Source organism: Macaca thibetana, chromosome 10 (assembly GCF_024542745.1).
Source record: "Macaca thibetana thibetana isolate TM-01 chromosome 10, ASM2454274v1, whole genome shotgun sequence".
Classification (NCBI taxonomy): Eukaryota; Metazoa; Chordata; class Mammalia; order Primates; family Cercopithecidae; genus Macaca; species Macaca thibetana.
This window is the reverse complement of record NC_065587.1, coordinates 92,716,377-92,735,586: the sequence shown is the minus strand read 5'-3', so window position 1 is coordinate 92,735,586 and position 19,210 is coordinate 92,716,377. Positions and strand designations below refer to the sequence as shown.

The 19,210-nt window shown below is 43.9% G+C and overlaps 1 protein-coding gene and 1 long non-coding RNA gene across 3 annotated transcripts in view; one reads left to right on the top strand and one right to left on the bottom strand.

Moving 5' to 3' along the window:
• Nucleotides 1-19,210, bottom strand: part of LOC126929312 (putative cystatin-9-like protein CST9LP1) — a 419,803-nt gene that overhangs the window by 154,177 nt on the left and 246,416 nt on the right. The gene's annotated exons all lie outside the window — the stretch shown is intronic.
• Nucleotides 869-18,805, top strand: LOC126929331 (uncharacterized). Of its 2 annotated transcripts, none has more exons than XR_007717144.1 (3): nucleotides 869-1,010; nucleotides 2,063-2,190; nucleotides 18,539-18,805. It is a non-coding gene; the product is annotated as an uncharacterized LOC126929331 (long non-coding RNA). The 2 variants fall into 2 exon arrangements; XR_007717143.1 differs by lacking the exon at nucleotides 18,539-18,805 and adding an exon at nucleotides 6,514-7,147.

The following is a 19,210-nucleotide window of genomic DNA, read 5'->3' as shown; positions in this document are numbered from 1 at the left end:
ATTGAAGAGAGACTTTTGAGCCACTGATTAATTCAGAAGAACTTATATTTCAGGTAATAGAATACTTGTGCTCAAAAGGATAGCATTTTTTGTTTTTAAGCTACATTTTAAGAGTAAGCCAGTGAAGTCAGTGGAGGCTCAGAAAAACAAAGTGACTGGAAGAAAACCAGACAGCTAGTTAGCTATGGCAGAACTGGAGTAGGACCCAATCCTCCTGCTCTCCAGTTCTTGAATTCAGCTTGGTACCAAGAGCACCTCAGATGTGTCAATATAGGTACTGGAGGAGCAGCTGTCCTGCTGCCGCAGTCCAGCTCCAGGAGCCTCACACTCCCCTGTGACCTGGGGAGGGAGCTTCCGTGCGCATCCTTCAGACCGGCGAGTTTAGAAGTCGGGAGCACGCACTCTCTGCTGGGCTGTCATCTCCTCCATGCTCTGCTGGGCTCAAGAGAATCCGGGCTCAGACGACTGTGACGCTGCCAGTCTCTAATCTTATTAACTCACTCTGGAGAATCCCTGCGATGGCCTCTCTTCTTCCACTCTGTCCATCTTTACCCACGTTTTGAATTAGGCTGCCCGGAGACATCTCGGCTGAGTCTGTCTGGCCAATTTGCTGGTGATTACTTCTGCCTCCTCATTCACTGACCACATGGATGTGAAACCTGTTAGTTTGATTAGGAAGTGAGAGGCAGCCACGGAGCCAAGCGTCTGCGGAGAGATTTCAGGCATGCGCAGAACAATCCCGCAAAGGTGACTGGGCCGGGAAAAAGGCAGTTAACCACTTGGGCACGCGGAGGTGGAAGAAATAGATTCTGTGAATGCCCTGAGCGAGCAGACGGCCAGGGGAACGGCGACGCTCCCTGGAGAGCGTGTGCAGGCTCACCGCTTGCTCTCTGGGGTCACAAGCCCTGGCCATGCTCCCGGGCTTCATCTCTCCATGGGGTCCCTGTCCTGACTCCCCAGTCTGGACGCCTAGAGACAGAGCTACACGCCTTCTCTGTAGGGTCAGAGAGGTAATCTCACTCCGCACTGTTCCATCGCCTCTTTGAGCCTCAGTTTCCCCATCTGTCCAATGAAGCTGGTGACCCATGCACAGGGTTGCTGACAGGCCCCAGGGCACTTTCCAGGGTGAGGTACAGAAACTTTCCAGGGCAGGAGTTAGTGTGGAGCAGGGCAGGGCTGGCCCAGAGGGGAGGAGTTAGTGTGGGGCAGGGCAGGGCTGACCCAGAGGGGAGGAGTTAGTGTGGGGCAGGGCAGGGCAGGGCTGGCCCAGAGGCCGCCTGCTCTTTCCCATGGCATCTTTGTGAAAGGTGAACCCCACAAGTGGTTTCCCTGTGAGCATGAGATGGACACCGCCTGCTGGTGAAGAGAGTCCTGTGTGGGGAAGGGAAGCGGTGAAATGGGTCAGAGAATGGTCTGAATTTACCTAGAATCCCCCTGGCTTTCCTCTGGAGTGGAGGCCAGAACCACCATTGCTTTCTACCAGCTAAAGCCTGAGAGCTTCCACTTAATCCCCAGAACACTGCAGGGGGCAGCTAGGTCCCTGCCGCTTTGTGACTGAGGGTCCCTATGCAGGGAGAGCTCAGTCACCTGCTCAGGGTGCCCAGTTGAGGGGCAAACTCATCACTTTTCTTCCCCACAGAGACTTAGCAAAGGGAGAGAAGGGCTCCTGGGCCCGTCAAGTCTGAGAGAATCTGGCCCTGGAACACCATGGCAGACTCAGTGGAGCACAGCGGAGGCCAGACTCCTCCTCAAATGGGTGAAGCCAGCTTCCCCACCAACACAGCACTAGCCCTGGGGAGGGAACAGTGCCCGGAGGAGTTGCAGGGATGTTAGTGGACATCTGCCACGTGTCCTGTGTGCCACTGGGAGGCATGGGTGGAGATCAGATTCCAGGCACACCTCTGGGGCATACCACAGGGCCAAGCTTTTGCAGCTCAGGGGCAGAGAAGTGGGACTGATTTCTGCCAGGACACCTGTGAACAGGTACCAGCCGCCTGGAGTCTGTCAGTTACTGAAGAGGCGTAGGAAGAAACTAGTTCCCCCATGTCTCTCTTATATACAGGTTAAAATCAGCTTGTCAAGTCTCATGAAAAACCTGGTGAAGTTTTGTTGGAATTGTATTATAATGGATGATCAATTTGGAGAGATTTGACAGCTCCGGAATATGAAGAATTTCTGGCTACAAATATGGTACGTCTCTTCATTTTTATAAGACTTGCATAATGACTTTCAACAAAATGTTATACATTTTCATGTTAAGGTGTTACATTAAAAAATTTTAGGCTGTTTATATTTGTTGGCCACCATAAGTGAAATATTTTAATTATGTTTTCTAACAGTTGTTTGAGTACGGAATACCACAGATGTTAATATATAATCTTTATAGTAAACAATGCTAGGATCAATTATTATTTCTTGTAATTTGTCTGTAGAATCTTTGAATTTTCTACATAGACAATCACATTTGCAGATAATTGCAGTTTTGTTATTTCAGTCCCTGGGGCCTGGGCTTGTCTTGTCACTTTGGCTAGAAGGTGCTGCACAGAATAGAAACGGTGGGTGGTAGGGATCCTTCCTTATCTTGTTCCTATTTTAACAGGTGATGCTTCTGACATTTCACACTTGAGTGGGATTTTTTTTTTCATACATTTCTGGTAGTATCTCTCATGAGATTAAGAATTTTTCATTGATTTCTCATTTGCAAAGAGTTTTTGCCTTGGATTTTTATCAAATTTATCAAGTGATTTTTCTGATTTCATTGAGCTAACTATATGGTCATTTCCCTTTCATTGTGAAAGTGGCAAACTATATTCTTTTCAAGTTACTAATTTTCTAATGTTTGACAAGATTGCTTTCTTCAATAATCTCAATTTAGTTGAGTGCTATCTTTTTTATATCATGCAGTACAGTCATATGTCACTTAATGACAGAGACCCATTCTGAGAAATGTGTCATTAGGTGACTTTGTCATTGTGTGAACATCATAGAGTCCACTTACACGAACGCTGGTAGCGGAGCCTATGACACACCCAGGCTATATAGTGTGGCCTATTGCTCCAAGGCTACAAATCTGTATAGTGTGTCCCTGTACTGAATATTGTAGGCAATTGTAACACAATGATAAGTACTTGTGTACCTAAACATATTGAAACATAGAAAAGGTACACTAAAAATATTGTATTATATTCTTATGGGACCACCATCATATACATGGGTTGCTCATTGACTGAAACATCATTTTGCAGTGCACGTCTGTATGTTGTTTAAATACATTTTATAGAAAATGTGTTTATAGCTCTGTTCCTGATAGAGATTGGTCTAATTTTCCTTCCCTTCTTTATCTGCTTTCGGCATCAGAGTTAGAGATCAGCCTCAATACAAGGAGAGCTGGTCTGGAAAGGTTTCTGTAAGTCAGAAATTGTCTTTTCCTAGGGAATCATCTGTGTGGTCAGGGCACTGTGGGGTTGGGGAATCTGTAGACAGACTGCCTGAGTTCAGATCCTGCCTCTGCCATTTGTGTGACCATGAGCAAGATGCTTAGCCTCCCCATGCCTCAGCTAACTCATCTGTGGATTAGAATAACGCTAGCTGCAAGTGGAGTCACAGTGACAATTAAGTCAGTTGATGTGCATAGGCCAATGAGAATAATGCCTGGCACATGACAAATGTACACATGCAAGAGCCCTTATGAGTCTTAAAAGAACTTGCCTGGGAAACTAAGCAAAGCCTTTGTGGGAAAGGCTTAAATACTCATGCAGTTTATTTAATAACAAAAGTAATAGGATTTTGTTCAGTGTTCTTTTTCTTCTTGATTCAGTCCTTTATAGTTTTCTAATAATTTGTCAATTTTACCTGTTTTAAAATTCTATTTTAAGTCTTTGCTATATCTGTATTATATACTAGTTTTTATTCCTAATATTGTTTCTTTCACTTTTTCTTCACTCAATTTTGTATTGTGGTGGTTCAACTTCACTGGTCAATAACCAACTTTTGACTATGTTGATTTCTCTTTCATTAATTGCTACTTTTATTTTATTCTTCCCCCTGTTTTCTCTGAGCTTAGGTTATGGATCCTATGCATAGCTTTTTGGTTTTCAGTGTTTCTTTTTCCCTAGTAGAGACATGTCAAGCACACACTTCCCTTTAAGTACTGCTTCAGCTTCTTTCCCTTCGGTCTGACCGTTAGCCGTTTTGTTGGTTTTCATTTCGTTGTAGAAGTCTGTAGAAGTTTCAAGCTTTCATTTTCACGAAATAGTCATTTTCAATGAATATTACTTTGTAGCTTACATATACGTTTGAAAATACGTAATTATTTCTAGCAGTGTTGGGGCTGCCAGCCATGTGGCATTTTTTATTTATAAGTGAATCCCATTATGATCAAAGATTGAATTCTACACAACACAGAAACACGCGGTGAGCTCCAGGTGACGACGAGAGGCTCATTTTGAGAGTTCCCAGGGAAGTTGGGCAACAGTCTTGGCGGTTCTGGGGAGAAGTCTTCATCATCTCCCAACCCACAACCCCAGAAGTCCTCTGGGAAGTGGGCGGCCATTGCTTGGCCCTTTGCTGCCCCTCATGGCCCCATTGAGTTCTGTGCGCTCCCTGCTCTTCCTCCTCCCCCACTTCTGCTACAGGCTGCCCGCACCCACCTTCCTGAAAGCAGGGCTCTGTTTGGCTCACTGTGCTGCCACCCAGACGCCAGGATTGGACAGAACCTTTGTAACAGGCCATTTCATTGGCTCCTGGCTTTGCTTTCCCCTGCCCTAGGCTGGATTCTGATCCTATCTGGTGCCTAGGGTGATAGGCGATCAGGTTGTAAAGAGTGTGTCCTTTGTGCAATCACTTAGCCTATCGCAGATTTCCAGGTGCCCTGGCAGTGACAACGACTCAGTCTTCCAAGTCAAGGGCCAATCATGATCTGACTTGGGGTGTGTCACCTTGGACAAAGCAGAGCTCCAGGATGATTGAACACAGATGATTGTCCTCACCTCCCTAGCTCCTACTCCAAGCAGCTAAACCACTGGGCCCTGGGCATATATAATGCACAGAGAGACTCCCTATCCCTGCCTGCAAGGAACCCCTCACCCATAGGGGGAAAAGTATAAGAAACTTAAGTTACTATTCTTATGTCAGGGGAGAAAATGTTTGAGATGTTTCCAATTTGTAGAATAAAAACCAGGGAGCAGGACTCTGGGATGTTTTGATTCTTTGGACCACACCAATTTTTCCCTGTGGGAGGAGAGAAGGCCAGGACCAGAGCCTTAGGATTCCTTTCAATAGACTGGTAGATGCTCTCTTCTCCCCTCCTTCAACCCCAGACTCTTTCCCTGATGCCACCTTAAGAGATGGACACAAGCCTGTGCTGAGGGAAGGACTACAGTCCCACCTTCCAGGCAGCAGGGACATCCTTCTCCTTGTATTGATTGTTGCTTTCACAAGAAATACCTGCTGGGGCAATTCCATTTTTGTACCTGGAAATTGACATCACAATGCTACTTGCCATCAGAATCAAAAGGGAAAAATAAAAGGACACCGTCTGCTTTGAAAAATTCCCCCCTGTGATATCAATCTGACTTTTTTATCTTGAAAAATTGTGGACCATCTTGCAAGAAACCCTGTTAGAGGGGGAGACAATCTTTATTCAGAGATTTGGCTTTCCTTGCTGCATTCAGTTTAGGATGGGTCAACCTCAGACAAGATTTAATAAAAGATGCTATTTCTGGTCCCAAATGACATCATCACAGAAAGCACCATTGATCTCCAGTTATGGTGAAGAATATAAAATCTTCTTTGAGAGGTCATTTTTCTTCCTGGGGAAATCTACATTTTGAAATGACATTTTATTATGGCCCAAAAAGTATTCATTTCTGCTTCAAAACATTTCCTATACTTCATCAGATGATGCATTAAAGATGAGGGTTTTTTTTGTTTTTGTTTTTGTTTTTAGATGGAGTCTCACTGTTGTCATCCAGGCTGAAGTGCAGGAGTGTGCAGTGCAGTCTCGGCTCACAGCAACCTCCGTCTCCATCTCCTAGGTTCAAGTGATTCTCCTGTCTCAGCCTCCCGAGTAGCTGGGACTACAGGCACCTGCCATCATGCCCAGCTAATTTTTGTATTTTTAGTAGAGATGGGGTTTTACCATGTTTGCCAGGCTGGTCTCAAACTCCTGACCTCAGGTGACCACCTGCCTTGGCCTCCCAAAGTGCTGGGATTACAGGTGTGAGCCACCACACCCAACTGGATGAATTTTATCTCTTGTACTTAACTAATTCATTGGAGACAGTATTTCTAATCATTTAGTAAGTATTTTCTGAAATCATTGCCTGTCATGAAGAGACCCAAATATCATGTTCTGTCCTGTTAAAATTGTTTCTGGTATTTGGCAAAATATATCAATACAGAACAACTATATGTGTGGCTAATAGAAAAAAAAACATTATTTCTATCAACTGGGGGAAAAAAGTCTCTATGTTGAAAAGGAGAAAAAAAATGCTAATGGCATTTCCTTGTCAGGAACAGGATCTTCTGGGGACTTAGCAGAAATGAACCTGGCAACAATCAATATTTCAACTCAGAAGGAGACTGGGTTTGATTTAATCGCTGGGGAATTATTTGATCACTGCTGGCATCTAACAGAGAAGACCTATCCCATTAGCAAAGTGGCTCTCTGGCTGAGAGGAACAGGAAGCCGAGATGAAGTACAAACAGAGGGAAGCTCAATGCCTGATTAGGAAAAGTGGAGACAGAAGCCGCAGGGCACATTCGTCGCCCTCACTAATTGATCAGACACCACAGTGCAAGGATACAAAGTCATGTCATCATAGTTTTGTTTAATACAATCAAACACATTTTAGGGAGCTTTACAAACTAACTTGATTGAGGTAAAATGTACCTACAATAAAATGCATCCATTTTAAGTTGAATTTGATAGGTTTTGACACATCTATGTACTGTGTAGTCATCCTCACAATCAAGGCATCTAGTATTCTGTCACATCCAAAATTCCTTTGTGCTCATTTTGCAATCAATACTCATGCCCCCAGCCCAGACAACCACAAAGCTGCTTTCTGTTACAATAGTTTAAATTTGTCTTTCTTAGAATTTCACATAAACAGAATCATACAGTCTATATACTTTTGTGTTTGAATTATTTTACTCAACATGTTTTGGACATTCATCCATGTAGCTGCTTGTGTCAGTAGTCATTCGTTTTTACTGACAAGTGGATGCTTAGTTTATTCTAAGTGTTTGGCTATAGGCATTGTTTGCTGTTAGCATTTTTGTACAACTCTGTGTGCGCATACACTTTCATTTCTCTTGGGTAAAATACCTGGGAGTGGAGCCGGTGACTTTTATAGTAAGCTTATGTTTAATTTTATAAGACACCTCCAAACACTTTCTCAAAGTGCCTGAGTTCCAATTCTTCCAAATTTTAGCCAACACTTACTATTGTCAATCTTTTGTTGTGTTAATTTCAACAATTCTCATGTGTGTGTGTCTGTGTGTGTGTAGTGGTAGCTCATTGTGATTATAATCTGTATTTTCCTAATGACTAATGAACATTTTTTCATGTGTTTATTGGTGATTCATGTATCATTTTTAATGGTGTCAGTTTAAATCAAATTTTTAATAGAGCATTACTAAAACTCAAAGAATTAAGATCCCCCTAGTAAATGAATCAGATAGATCAGTGGTATCTGCGTATGTATTTTTATCATATAGACTATGATATAAAGTATATTTTTTGATCCCCTATATGAGTTAAGTTTCATATAGGAGAAGTTTATACATGCCTCCTATGTGTTTAAGTCTCCTAAACTGTGTGGCTTAAACCCCCAACCCTGCTCATGGGTTAATTCCCCAAATTCAGTGATGAAATCACCAAATCAAGGTTTGCTCTGTGGATATCAGCTAAGGACTAGAACAGGCCCTCATTGTATGATGATGTTCATGGCTGCTGGTATTCTTCATTCCATGGCAATTATTTAATCACTTTGGGACTGTCTCAAAAACCGCACGTTCTGAAATTTCAAACATAAATATCACCTGGAAGGCTTTTCTGCAAGTCCAGGAAAATGGCTGGAGTGTATGAAACTGTATTAGTAGACCTCCTGGAAATGAAAGCTCTACTCTGCACAACTTAGTCTTATGGTTACCGCTGTGTTCAGGTCTCTGCCACCAGGAGTTTGCTACATAGTTATAGACTCAGGAATCTCCTGAGTCTTTATAGTGTAGTCACCTGTCAGTAAAAGCTCTTTTTAGCTTTCACCATCCAAAGGTTTTCAACTCCTCTTGACAATAATGGGTGAGAATGCCCTGCCTGGCTCAGGAGCCAAAAATATGTAGTCCCATGGGACCTCTGCTCTGTCCCTCGGCTTGGGGAATGTGTGGCTGTCCATCAGGGACTGCCTCCTTTTACTCGTCTTGGGGTTGCAGCAAGAGGACCCTTCACCTATGCCTCACCAATGCTTCTCTAAACTCCATGCTGACACCCAGGGCTCTACAAGAGCTTCCTGCATGGAGGGCTTTGTGCCTATGCATCAGTCTGGGGGGCCTGTCATCCCCTGCTGTCCATTACACAGCTCAACTTCCCCTCCACAGCCCACTCATCAGTGCAGGATTACTGGTGTTGGGAGCACAATCTCTGCGCAGGCCCAGGTTTCCCAGGATGAGCCTATTGCCTGTTTGTTTCTGTGCAATGTGGACTCTCCATGCTTAGGTTCATATATTTCTTCCAGGAGTGAGGTGTCCAGACATCACATCCACGTGTCACCACAGAAAATAAGGAGCCAGTTCTGGAACCCCACAGTCTTTTATGGGATATCATAGTCTTTCCCCCATGATCTCAGTCCATCCTGAGAGGGCTGCTTTCTGCAAGCTGTACCTCCCCACCCGTTAAAACATCATGAGATCACCAGTCATTCAAAGGCAGCGGTCCTCATGCCACACCCCCAGCAGCACACTCTATACCCAGGGAGACTTCTTATTCCAAAAGCATCAGAACCAGGTGATTTTGGACGAAGGGCCACTGGTTTCCCAGTGCTTCTAAAAATCTGGAAGATTTCACTTTTTTCTGTGTGATGCCTTACACACAGAGATGCACTTGTTCTCTGCATATGGCATTTTACAGACTGAGAGCTCAGAGGAACTGGAACCCACAAGTGGTGGCCACAGAGGATACAGGCAGCCTGGGCTCCTTCCATGACTCCATTCATGGATGCAGAGAAATGCTCCCTTTCATGGCAGCTGCAGGTGTTATCTTTGCCCCTCTTCATCCCATTGCCCCTCTTCATCCCATTGCCTCACAGCCCTGCCGTGGCCTCACTGATTCCAGCACTGAACTTGCCATCACAGTTCTGTCTCCGGTAAGCCTTTTCCCTGGGGCACTGTGGGCAGACCATGTTTCAGGATCAGGCTCAGGGTGAAATCAAGTCTTCCCTCACCAGTGCCTGTGAGCGCATCTACACATACGTGTCTCAGAACAGTCCCTGCTGCAGAGCAAAGGCAAGGGCTTTTCTCTTTATCTGCTGCTTTGTTCCAAGCCTGTTGCCATTATGGCAACTGTCAGTGTTACTGTGAATCTCTCTAATTTTGTCTCAGTCTCAAGTTGGCACTAGTCTAGATCAATACAAGTTATTTGTACTGATGTGGTCTGCGCTGTGGCAGATCGTCTGGTTCAGGACCCCACATGAGCCCCAGGGCCTTTACAATGCCATGCCTCCTTTTGAGAGAAGGAGTATCTTTCCCAACCCCTGAACCTGGGCATTCCCTTGCCTGCCTTTAATGAATGGACAGTGGGGGACATTGACCTGGGCAGGCTCCTGAGCCCCAAGATAGGGTACAGCCCCCACCTTCACTCCCTTGAAACACTGAGACCACAGTGTGGTGGAGAGTCCTGGATCAGCGTCCTGGAAGATGAGAGGCCACTTGGGGACATGGAGGTACCCTGGCCAACAGCCATACCACCTGCCAGCATGTCCATGGGGCCAACTTGGGCCCTCCAGCCTGGTCAATACCAGTGACTACAGCACACATGTGAGCCCGGGCTGTCAGCCCTCAAGACTGTGAGAAATAATAAATAATTGTGAGTTTCATCCCCAAGTAATGGGGACTTTGTTACCTTTTACTGCACAAAAGGTTTTCAGGAAATCTGGCTCTCCTTCATTATGCTGGCTTCTATCCACTTAGAAAGGAGTTTAGGCTGGTGGTCGGGCCCTACCCTCCCAGGCATTGAGATAAGGGCATTTTGGATGTTTTGTGACAGCAATCCATGAAAAGGAAACTCGGACTCAGCTGTCCCTGCCACCTCATCTGTAACAAAATGAAGCAAAACTCCCAGCTTCTACAAATGCTGAGAACACATCACAGTAAACTTGAGGTCATCTAAGATGGAGAACTTTGGATATTTGGCTAAAAGTAGAAGAAGAATTTGGCTCTTATTCTATTTCTTTTTTATCATTAATTGGAATAATGCATCTAAAAAATTCTACGCACAGAAATGTCTTAATATTGAGGCTTCCATCTGTCTTTACCTCTCTTCCTTTTTCCTGTACTATAATCTATTCTAACAGAGCAAAAAAGGTCTTTCTAAACTTCTACTGAAATAATAAAGTACTTTCAGAGAATCCATTCATTCATTTTAACAGATACATTTCAGCATACTTATGTTCTAGGTTGAGTGGTAAAGTTTGTAGAAAGAACTTTGGACACCATCTCTCCCTATGCTGAAGAATCTGTCAGCCTAGTTTGGAAAAGAGATGATTAAACAGTCTGAGAATTGCTGTGACACAAGTATATTTATATAATAACAGTCATCATGAAAATGCATAGAAAAGGCACAGAGGGCAGCCTTCAAGGAGGCTGGGAAAAGTTTTTTTCCTGAGGAATTCATGAATGAATTTAGTCATTCATTAGTCATAGTGAAAGAACATTTTTGGTAATGTAATGTTAGGTGAAAAGGTTATTACAAGAAAGAAGTTGGGGAGAGAGGAGAGAGAGAGAGGCATTTAGGACGGCTCTTATTTCAGGGTCATAGGAGTTTTTGGGTGCTAGTGGGGGTGAGGAGAGTCATGAGGTTGAAGTACCTTTATTTGCTCAGATAACAGGTTTAAAGCACATATCGAAGACAGCTAAAGCAACTGAAAGACGAATCTGACAAGCAGCATCGTCCAGAATGCCTATTAGCAAGCTCACTTTGAATGCAGCCTGTGTGGTCATGGGCAGGATGGGCTGGGGAGGAGGCCCTTGCTGAAGTCCAGGTGATCACTGATAAAGGCCTGAACTAGGGTGGCTGTGGGGATGAAAGAAGCGGACCAGGAAGGGGACATGTAGAGCAAGACTGCGGAGGACTCAGTAAATGGAAGGGGAAGTTGAGGAGCTCCCCTCTGCTGGCCTGGTGTGGCTACCACCAAAATACCCTTAGTCTGAGATGTGTGCCCCAATAGGAGTCCAAGGGTAGCCTTGCATCGAGCAACATTTTCACCTAACAACAGTCACATCAGTGGTTTGCTTTCTTTTGTTGGTATAATATGGCTTATGATTTCTGCACACACAGATAAAGACACGTCCTACAAAAACCAGTTACATGGGACTGTGGCACTGATGGTGGGCTCAGACAGTCACAGATGGTCCTTCTATTTTTGTTAATTCAGATTTTTTTTCCCAGTGCAGGAGTTGTTACAACATGAATTAGGTATAATGAGATTCATGAATTAGATAAGAGGATTTGCTAAGACTTGACTGGGATTGGCTCTAATGTGATTAGAACTAGGAACCAAAGCTGAAAGAGTAGGAAAAAAGAAGTCCTGTGTTCTTTTGTTTGCCCTTGAGATTTTATTGCCATTTTTGTCTTTTTAATGTCATTTTGTCATTTTGTTTTAACCTTCCAAGTTCACCTGCAGCACATCTCACCACCACTAACAAAGATGACAGAACACTTAAGGACAAAGAAGGAAGCTTTTGGGTTTATTTATTTGTTTTAGGATTGATAAATTAGTTTCAGAATTCTATTTTACAGTTGTACAATATTTTACAATATTTACAATAACAAAATACACTTACATCTATAAAGCACCTGATCATTGAAATTCCTGTAGGAGATGGCATCTTTGTTGTCTTGGGACTTTAGTCCCTAACCCTCCTTTACCTTTGAAATATTCTTTTTGTGATAAATGATGTTTTGATAATACAAAGATTACGTAGTAATGTGATAATGCCATATTCTCCAGGTCCTTTACATGACCCCCAAGAGACTGGACCAGCAGAGCTGTTTTTCTTTCAACTTTCCCTGTATAACCATTTTCTGCTTTTCTCAGCTCCCTGTAAGCCAGCCCCATTGGTTGGCCCAAGCAGGATTTAAGTGTATAAGCCTTAGTCTTTCCCACTTGGCCCAGGCTCCCAGATTTGACTTAGAATTAAGTCTCACTTCTAAACCTGGATTAGATTCAGGAGACCCCTAAACTCCAAGTCTCTGAGCTGAGGCACCCAAGAGAAAGACACACAAAGGATGAGTCCTGATTTTTCTTGGCCAATATGGCCAATATGGCTGGAGCCATAGAAGGTTGATCTTGCCTAGATTTGCCCTACTTGGTGTTGAACAACTTCCCCTACTTGTTTTCTGGACCTTTTCTTCCTTTTCAATGAGCAGAACTTTGTAGTCAAATCAAGTCCATTTTGATGGGCATCTGACACCAGGCCTCTTTCTTACTCAAAGCAGTTTATGTCACTGTACAGCGCATGTACTGCACACTAGGGTGCTCCATAATGGCATCCCCTGGAGTTGTGCAGAGCATAGCAAGCACAGCCATCTTTGGCAACCCTGTTAACACTTGCCAATCCACTTTCCAAATCAAATCCTGACCTGTGTCCCCCAATTTCACACAATCAACCTTTCCCCCTTTCTGCTTCTTGGCTGTTTGGTTCTGGCCTGGGTTTCCTGCTTTATCTGATAGCCTGATTAGGCCTTCTCATGCCCCTAGCATGTGGAAATTAAGCAGAGACTACTCCAGTTAGTCACTGTGACTGGACACCTAGCTGCCCTTATCGACTCATCCTCAAATGCTGGAATAGGCCCCCAAGCCTCGCACACATGTAATGCAAAGCTCTGAAACTCATAGACTACTCGTTTATTCAACATGTGCCATGAGTACCTCTGTGCCAGTCTCCAGTTACCTGTCAGGAAAAAAGTGTCAAGCATTAATAAACCATCACTCACACAATTCTGACAGATTGCGTTCACAATTTTTAGCTTTTGGAAAGTTTTTATGAAAGTAATTATCACTTTCATAGTTTTAGCTCATGACAAGTAGAATAGCAACTATACAGAACTTTGCTTAAATGCTGCCTTAATTAACAGATGCATGATTTTTAAAAGTCAGTAAGCCATACTATGGAAAACTATTCAGCGATACAATGAGTAGAGAGTTAATGCTTGCAACATTTGGATGAACCTCAAAGAAATTACAGTAGTCCCCTCTTATTCTTGGGAGATGTATTTGAAGTCCCTCAGTGGATACCTGAAACTGGATTGTACTGAGCCTTATGGACTGTGTTATTTAATGTATAATATAGACACAGTGCTCTTGCACTTTTGAGACATTTTTATATAAAATAAGGGTTATTTTAACATGAGCACTATGGTACTACAACAGTTGATCTGCTAACCAATACATCTACTAAGTGACTAGCAAGTAGATAGAATCTACAGTGTGACTATTATAGACAAAGGAATGATTACACCAAATTTTATTACACTACTCGAAACAGTGCACAATTTAAAACTTAAGAATTATTTCTGAAATTTTTAATTTAATACAGTATTTTCAGACCACAGTTGACCACAGTTAACTGAAACCATGGAAAGTGAAACCACAGATAAGGGCTCAACTAATATAATAATATGAGAAAGCCAGTGTCAGGTATGACACCTTATATACATGCCAAAGCTATTGATCTCTCCACCTATCCATCAATACTTTGTTAACCTAAGAAAAATGGTACTAGAGAAAATTTTCTCTAATTATGTTGGACTTACTCAGAAACAGAAATAAGGATTATGATCTGGAGTGCATGGAATGGCAAGGCACCAGCACATTCAGTGAGGGAAGAATAAGGAGAGCTTTCATTAGCAAAAAGAGACCTACATAAGCTGCTTGGAAACAGTTGACTGATTCCAGAGGTATAAAGCAGAGTTGCCGTCATTTCATTGGTAGAAATGCTGTTACTGGGAAAGTGTTCTTCTGAGAACATCTTTTCTAAATCACTGGAGTCCTAAAGGATGTCTAGTGCTGTCAATGTCACTTGAGAGTAAAAAAAAAAATTAAAAATGTCTGGTAATAAATCTTATCAAAGCAGATGATGCACGAAGGATGAGAAAGGGTCTTCAGAAAGTCCTTGTCTTTCTGAAGCATGTAAGGTAAGCATGAGCCTCCTCTCCTTCTGGACTTCCTGGCCCTATTTCGTCCGGGTCTGACAAAAGTGATTCATCCTTGTATCTTCAGTTTTCACACATGCATCCCCGTGGGAGGAGGGTGTTAACCAAAATCATAGCATGAGCTGGCAAGAAGGAATTCAGAGGAACACTCTGCTGTTTCCTGTATATGCAGTGTTCCTTTTCCTTCTTTTTCCATAAAATTTCTGCCTCCTTCTGTGAATTTCCCAGGGCTATGTCTACTTTCTCTACCACAATGTACAAGGAATAAACACAAAACTATTCAGTCATATTCCCCAGACCTTCTGATCCATTAGCCTGGTATTTGTTGTTTCAATTATTCTCCTCCACACCCACCCCCCCACCACCAACTACCCAAAATGTCCACATTTGCATGCTAGCCTGCCTTCGAATCCTTTGGGAATGGGCTGGGACGCCCAAGAAAACTTTGATACATCTAAAGGAGATGCGTGCACAAATGACAGAATGGAAGACCGACATAAAACCAGGTCAGGGAAGCTACTGGCATGTAAATTTTAACATCTATTGTTCTGCAATCACTTCTTTTCATTAAAAGATTCCAGGAGTCAGGCAAAACTAGGGGCAGAGGGTTAAACTCAAAACGCAGAAGGAGGCTGGGTGTGGTGGCTCACTCCTGTAATCCCAGCACTTTGGGAGAGCAAGGTGGGAGGATCACTTGAGGCCAGGAGTTTGAGACCAGCCTGGATAAGATGGCGAAACCCTACTAAAAATACAAAAATTAGGTATTGTGGTGCATACCTGTAATCCCAGCTACTCGGGAGGCTGAGGCAGGAGAATCGCTTAAACCTGGGAGGTGGAGGTTGCAGTGAGCTGAAATTATGCCACTGCACTTTAGCCTGGGCGACAGAGCAAGACTGTGTCCCCCACTCCGCTCCCCTCCGGCAAAAAAAAAAAAAGCAGAAGGAGCTAGCCAGATCACCTAAAATAATGAAAAACTCATTCCAGGGATTGGAGCTGAATTAGGAACAGAAAAGGCCAATGTGGGAAGTGTCACTTGCTAAGCAAGGGAAGTTCTTTCTGCTGGCTTTTTATGGCTCATTCATGCATGTGGTGTTTTTACCTTGAGCTAATATTAAAAGTCAGCCTTTGATGGGAGGTACCAGCCAGGTGGCTCTGATGTCTACCCCCTCATTTCTTTATGCCCTACCCCCTAAGCCATCTCCATCTTGCAAATTCTTTTGTTCTTTTATTCATTTTTATTGCTATTTTATTCATTATATCTTATTAAATGCTTGGATGTGTGTGTATGTGTGTGTGTGTATATATATATATATTTCATTTGACCTAGTTCTTAATGAAGGTTTACAATGAGGCAGGCACATACCTAGGTGTTTGTCTGGTATTAGCTTATCAGATACTCATGGGCGAGGCATGCTTACTCCACAGGTAGGCAACCAAAACTCAGTGGGTTTGAATGACTTGGGACGTGTCACCCAGTCAGCCACTGATTGATGGCATGTGACCCTAGCCCATTCACTAGCCTCTTGTGCAACTCTCAAATCCACATTTCTATCCCTCTGCTTCAGTTTAGGTTCAAGCCCTTATCATTCCTTACATACATTATTGAAAAAGCCTCCTCACTTTCCTCACTGTCTCAAGGCAAGTCACTTTTCTCCTAAAACAGCTGATTTCTACTAGTTGTAGGTCATCACTTTCCCTATTTTCATCATTTTTTCACCTCGAGTTCTCATATCCATACAAACATACTCAATGAGTTTTAATTCAGCTGGCTGCTAATTTTACATTCCAGGATGTAGAACAGCGAGTGATAGCTACATCCATACAACAGCCAATATGCAACAGCCACTTTTCAACCATGTCGGGCGCTCTTCTGGGCACTGAGTAAGATGGGAAACCTGGTGAGAATGCCCAGAACAAAGACAGAGCAAGTGGCAGAAGAGCAGGAACAGTGGCATTTAAGATCTGGGCCTGGAGGAGGATTTCGACATGTCCTGGAAGAGGGGGAGGTGGAGAAAGGCTTTGTGCTTGGATGCCCCAGGAAAGGCGAGAGGCATGACTCTGGGATGTGAAGGGGAAAGAGGAGTGTGTTGTTAGATATGCTGGAGGGAGAAACAGATACTGCCTGGTTGGCCCCACTAAGGAACTTGAACCCTGTTCTGAGAGTCCTAAAGGGCTTCACATAGAGAGATGGGATTAGATCTGCATTTCTCCGAGAGCGCTCTGCTCTTGGAGAGCAGACCTGGAGGGGCAGCTGGGGGTCTCCAGTGTCCAGAGCAGAGAGTAGTAACCCACATGCTGCCAACTCTGTGGATGTTCTACTCCTGACAATGGATTTTAGGCAGCAAGAGTGGAATTATTCTTTTGTCAGAAAACTCCACAGTCCTGTGTTAAAAGAAAAGGACTACTTTTCCTTAGCAGTTTCAGCAGAAGGACCACCCCTTAGGACATAAGATCAAACCCTCACTCCACTGTAAAATGCTCAACTGGAACAACAGAAGTAGCCACAGGCCCCCAATCTCTGTGTCTATTGTTTGCTGCCCTGGGAGTGAGTGTCCGACAGGTGGAGGCTGGGAATGGAAGTACTCAGTGGCAGGTACATTTAGCATAGTGGCTCCCTCAGTCTGTTCCTCCTGCCCCTTTTTAATCCAGGGACTGTCCATCGCAGCTTCACACTGGCCTGCTAGGTCCCAGCTGCCAGCAGGCTTCTCAACATCTTCATTAAAGCCCTGGCAGGATTGATTTCATTTCAATTAACTTGTGCTCCCTGAGGTCCTTGATGGCCTACGTTCAGTTTGAGGATGATTCCTGAGAGTGGCCGCCCCCTTTCTTGACAGAGGCATCTTTTAGGTACAGATTCTATAAATCCTGTTGCTACTTCTCACCAGGTGCCGCCTTTTCCATCTACACTTCGGATTCCTTTTAAAGGACAGCACAGTCAAAAGACTGATCTTAGTGAATGAGGAGTGGGAAGCGTGGAGAGGGGCACAGCAGAAAGCAATGTTGGGGAAATGGGCTGGAAAGGCAGCTCTATAACCGGCTTCTCAGAGGTGTGTGCCGGCTGCGTCCTGCTGCCCCTCCTGAGAAATCTTGTGGGTCTTTGTCTTTTTAACCAACAGCACGGAGCTACGCCAGTGTGGAAATTCACCTGTCGCGCTGGGACATTTCATTTTCATGAGTCATCAGGTTTTCATGTCTACGCTTGCCATTTGAAAGAACACCAACAGTGAGGCGGCAGGCACATTTATTCTCACTCATAAATTATGAAGAAAAACTTGGGCGGTCGTTAGTTGTCAAGGCCTACCTTGAAGGCACAAATATTTTCAGCAGAGCCAGTGGGGAAAGGGAAGGCGTTTCAGCCCAAGGTAATCAAGTTACTGCATTGTGGAACCTCTGGGCTGAAAGGAAACTTGGTAATCATTTTTCTATTCTCTCCTAGAAGTCCCTCTTCAATATTCTTAGAGTGTTTAAGTGACTGATATCCTCACCCACTTACAAGGTTTTGAAAAACAACTTGCCGGAAAATGTGCAACAATTTTTAAATAAAATAATATTCAAAACAAAAAAAAAACCACCAACAAATTAGACAAGTGCCAAAGTAATGGTTTATAGAGGAGGCAGAGTTTGGGCCAGTGTTCTTTTGAGTTTTCCTGGCAGTCAGGCAGAGGTGGGACACAGCTTCTGTTAGAGATAAAGGGCTAGTCCTTCAAGGGGAGGGTTCCCTCCTACTGAGTCCACCAAGGATGCCTATGATCTCTGCATGCTTCACAGGGAAAGTAGCGGCCACCTGCTTGCCATCTGCCCTCCACAGCATTTCCACATCAAATGCTGGAATAGACCCATGTCGGGGTAAAAACCACTCTCGCCGAGTTGACAAGAATTACATGCCAAGTTCTAGACAGAAATAGAATTAAGCATTAATCTGGCTATACTTGCACCCATTTCCTCGTAGCTGATTGCTACCGAAAGTCATGCAGACCTTTGGACTCCTTTTAAAGGACAGCACAGTCAAAAGACTGACCACTTGCATCCGTGTTATTCCTATAGATGGAATTTCTGATGCTGGAATCATAAAGTTTCTGTTTAACAATTGCTTAATATGTTTTTCAGATCCTGAATTCCAGTGGAATGGCTGATACCAACCAGCATGAAGAACCCCCCAGAGGAGCCCCCCCAACATGAAGACCCCTGCAGAGAAGCCCAGTCAGGATGAGAATGAGGTTTCTTTGGTTCCTTGTCTCATGACTCCACCCTATGCTCTTTGACCAGTCAAGGATCCCCACACCTCGGCCCACTATTCATCCAAACCCCTGAAAATCCCTACTTCCAAACTCCTTGGGGAGATGGAATTGAGGTTTCCTTCTGTCTCCTCATTTGGTTGCTTTACCATGAAACCTCTTTCTCAGCTGCAACTGGGTAACTTGGTGTATTGCCTTGATGCGCATCGGGAAACAAACTTGGTCTTGTTACATGGGTTCTCCTTGAGTAAAACCAAGGACAGAGCAGACAGGGAAGCATGGCTTAGTGAAGGAAATTTATCAGGGGCCCGAACTGATTCAAATCAGGGATTAGACTATCTGAAGAAATAGATTAACCGAGTAGTTTTTGAAGGGTCCTCCTGAAGCAGCTACGTTGTCTGGCGTAAATACACAGGGTTCATTCCCTCAGTCCTCTCATGCCAGGAAAATTTAGGACGGGAACACACATGAGGAGTTTAGGAGTGGAGGTTTAATAGGCAGAAGAAAAGAGAAAGAAAAACAGCTCCCTCTCTACAGAGAGAGG